Source organism: Alosa pseudoharengus, unplaced genomic scaffold, assembly GCF_046254945.1.
Source record: "Alosa pseudoharengus isolate Yale_2024_CS ecotype anadromous, Long Island Sound unplaced genomic scaffold, YU_APseudo_1.1 YU_APseudo_1.1_scf_18, whole genome shotgun sequence".
NCBI classification, from domain to species: domain Eukaryota; kingdom Metazoa; phylum Chordata; class Actinopteri; order Clupeiformes; family Clupeidae; genus Alosa; species Alosa pseudoharengus.
In genome coordinates this window covers 25837447-25841318 of record NW_027468650.1, presented here as the reverse complement: position 1 = coordinate 25841318, position 3872 = coordinate 25837447, and the positions used below count along the sequence as shown (strand labels likewise).

Sequence of the window (3872 nt, the reverse complement as noted above, 5' to 3'; positions counted from 1 at the left end):
CTTGTGGAGCATCAGCAATGGCATTTTCTTTTCATGACACTACACATATTATTATTTTTGCCCAACTGTGCAACTCTTTATTCAACTTCGACACACACATAAATCCTTCAGCATTTTAACATGCTCATTCACTAGGTGTAACACCCAACCAGGTACATGTAAACAGGTACGCAAAAACAACAAATCGGTGATGGTCAATCAGAAATGTTTGTGCTGGCTGAAAAGCCTTCCAGGAAGTGCGAAAGTGCATTGTGTGTCCTAGACCAATCAGAATATTTCTTGTCCTTCACTGCACTGAGAGGAGGAAGTCCAAATACATGAACTTCACCACTTTGATCTTAATCATTTCATGTCAACATGACTGTGTCATCTTTCACCTTCATCACAATCTTTTGTAAGTATATTTTCCTCAAATCTGTAATGACATACTTTATTTTAGTTTGCACTTGTTTTCTAGTCTTTACATAATTGTTTATATATCTCAGGCGTTTTCCATGTCAGTCAAAAGAGCATTGGTGGAATAGGAGTGGGAAAAAAAAGTCAGACCAGGGGAGAGAATCACTCTTTTCTGTGACTGCAGAATGTACGATGGTGATGATAGTCAGCTATCATTCATTGTCTGGAGCAGACACTATTCTCATGTTAACCAGCCTCCACTTAGTCTTTCTTCAATGACCAAAAACTATCCTTCTCATCTAAGTTTGATTATGAACCCACTGAATAATACCTATGATCTAGTGATTGAGAACATCACTAAATATGATCTAGGGGTTTACTGTGGCTCTATCTGGAAAAGAAGGAAAACACATGAGGAGCATGGGACATTTTTTACCAGGGTGACTTTTAAAGGTAAGAAATATAACCAAACCCGTGTAATAAATGCCATGAAAACATTTCAACTATGGAGATTTCTAAGCAAAACTGATTATCACAAGATATTCATGAATTCACAGTGACTTTTTGGGCCCACAAAATTATGTGAATGTTGTGTGTGTGTGATGAATTTTATAATCTCATACACCAAAATAAAAAGAACAGGTTCACAGTGAGCAGCATGAGTATATTATCCTACAAAAGTCTGAAAGTGCACATGTAGATACCTGTGTTGCACTGTGCTTACTACAAGATACTACCTGACTTGCTATCCCTTCCATCAACAGAGCCGTCCAAACCTCCACCTCCAGACTGTCAGACTGTGTGGACGTTGTTGGCCATTTTGTGCCCGATAAGTGCTCTACTCTCTGTTGTTACATCATCTGCTTGTGTGCTCATTCTCAGCAAAAAGACAAGTAAGCTTGCTTTTGCATGATATTCTAGTCTTGTATCATCACGTGTACACATTGTTCATTAAAAACAAACAATGGTAACTTAAACTGTAACAGAATCCAACAAAGAATGATTCATATTAAAAAATAATATACTATTTATTAATAATACTAATATCAAGTTATTGTGAAATTTGTAAGGTTATGGGATTAAAAGCAACTGCATTTACAACATCATATTAATTAGATTATTGTGATCTTAAAGCGATGGTTCGGAGTAATTTCACCCTAGGGTCCTTTGCACCATGACCCCGAGCCAAACACCCTCCCAGAACCTGTTTTCCCTTGGTCGAACCCTGGTCGAGTAGCGCTGTCAGAAACGAATGAGTTTCTGCAGTCGTAATGGTACCAACTTTTATCTCGTAAATTACCCCACTAATAATGCCCTGAATGGTACTAAACTTCTACAGTAGTACAACTATGTTCTTTACTCATAAAACGAGGCATTGAAAAGTTTGTAAATACACCAGGGGTTTATTTAAATAACACTTGCCTGATGGATGCTACTATCTGCTACTATACCGCTGCGTCAACGTTACTTCTGTGATTTGGGAAAAGCCCGTAAAAGTCCTGGCAGGAAGCATGCATAAGAATGTAGATCCAGGAATGCACTAATATTTTGTTTGTAGTACCAGTTATTACCAATTATTAGTTAACACTAAGTTGTAAACACTTCGGAAAAAAAATATTAAAAACTGGACATACCCAAAAAACGTTGATGTAATCACTTCCTGCCAGGACTTTTACGGGCTTTTCACGGAAGTAACGTTGACGCAGAGGTATAGTAGCAGATAGTAGCATCCATCAGGCAAGTGTTATTTAAATAAACACACACACACACACACACACACACACACACACACTGCTGTTTATTTGTGCAACTTGAAACTGACTGAAAGAAACTATTACGAGACCTGGAAAAAGTGCTGTGGGACTGTGGGGTGTGTGATATGTGGTTGATTGCTTCTAGTAAAAACTTAACATTTCCATTGAAAACATCCCGCATTTAAATTGAGTTGAATCGACAAATATTGTTTCAGTGCACATACATACATTTCTTTCATAATTTACAGAGTCAAACAAAGAAGTTGTTGGAGTTCAGGACATTACGCCACAAAGGACAATAGAGGTAGTCTGACTCTGCTCCTTCCTGCAGGTTCACTCTCTACCCTCTCTTTTTCTCTCTTTCTCAATTTCTCTCTCTGTCTCACACTCTCTTTCTCACTTAGTAGTATTCATTATTACATAATGCCATGATGCTGGGGGAAAAAATAATGTTAATGATCCCCAACATTGATCTCATTAATAAGTTTCGCTCATCATGTCTACTTTAGGAAGGAGAAATCAAGATCTACACAACAGTGAACTTTTTGCCAAGCGACACAGACATCAGATGCCAAGACCCAGCACATGTTCAGTAGACAGCCGGCTGGGGTCTGCATTAGAGTGCAATGCTCAACAGCAGTCTCACTTCCCAGTTCACTAAGTTCATGTCTGGTTTTAATACAATGCAACAGTTTCCTGTCGATCAACCCTACCATGAACATGGGGCCCGAATTAAACACATTAACTGGTAAATGGCTGATCAGCTGATCAGCTGAAATGGCTGATCCGACTTTTCCTAAAAAGGTGTACATTTCAATTTCCAAATGATTTTCATGAATGCTTACAAATATAATCATTCCCCCATGTCTAGTCATAAAATGCTTAACTGCTTAGAATGTACAGTATATTGATGTTTATATCATGCTTTGCAAATTGTCTCAGATCAGCCTGGTTTATAACAAGACCACCATTAGACTGAAAGATAAAGTTACATGCATGCTATATTGTGGATGAATATTGACAAATGTTTTGATGAAATGTGCCTTTTGATGTTATTTAATTTGCTAAAGCGAATATGAATGCCATATATGCATCAATCAAGTGATTGATTATCATGTTAAGTGAGAGATTATCATTTTGAAAGGTCAGTCTAGCACTGGCATAAAAAATAATAACGCCTAGCTCTGGCAGTTCTATCTGCTTCATCGAGGGCTGAATATTGTACAGGGGCTCAGAAGTTGCCTTTCCCTACTCTGAGTGTTTCTGTGTTGTTAATGTAAGAATGCTCTTTGTCTGTAATATACAACTGCTCATGTTTTGAGGAAAAGTAAAAAGATTTTGCTGCATTTTGAGAAACCAACCTCCAGCCTCAGTGGCGTATCATACCCATGGGGGGCCCAGGTGTGAGAGCTCTACGCGGGCCCCATATCGACGAACTTCGGCCCAGGATGAATTAGCTCTGATACATGCAATACACATTAAGGGTGACTTCAATTGTTTATGCAAAGGGCCTGAGGCACCGAAGTAGTTTAGTAGTTACATATTACAATTTCAAATAAGAAACACACGACTACATATCCATTACATGTGAAAACATTAAAAAATAATTTTATTAACAGCCTGCAGGCCAGGGTAATCTAATATTACTGCATTAACATCAACTCGCATGGAATTATGGGAACACTCAATGCGCCTCTTCAACCCTCTGCTGAAACTGCAAGC

General features: G+C 38.3%; 1 long non-coding RNA gene across 2 annotated transcripts; it reads left to right on the top strand.

The window, feature by feature from the left end:
- Positions 1 to 344: 344 nt before the first annotated feature.
- On the top strand, positions 345 to 3455 carry LOC143131725 (uncharacterized). 2 transcript variants are annotated; one of them, XR_012988194.1, is made up of 5 exons: positions 345 to 394; positions 769 to 849; positions 1161 to 1289; positions 2399 to 2454; positions 2660 to 3455. It is a non-coding gene; the product is annotated as an uncharacterized LOC143131725 (long non-coding RNA). The 2 variants fall into 2 exon arrangements; XR_012988193.1 differs by lacking the exon at positions 345 to 394 and having other exon boundaries at positions 568 to 849.
- Positions 3456 to 3872: the final 417 nt, after the last annotated feature.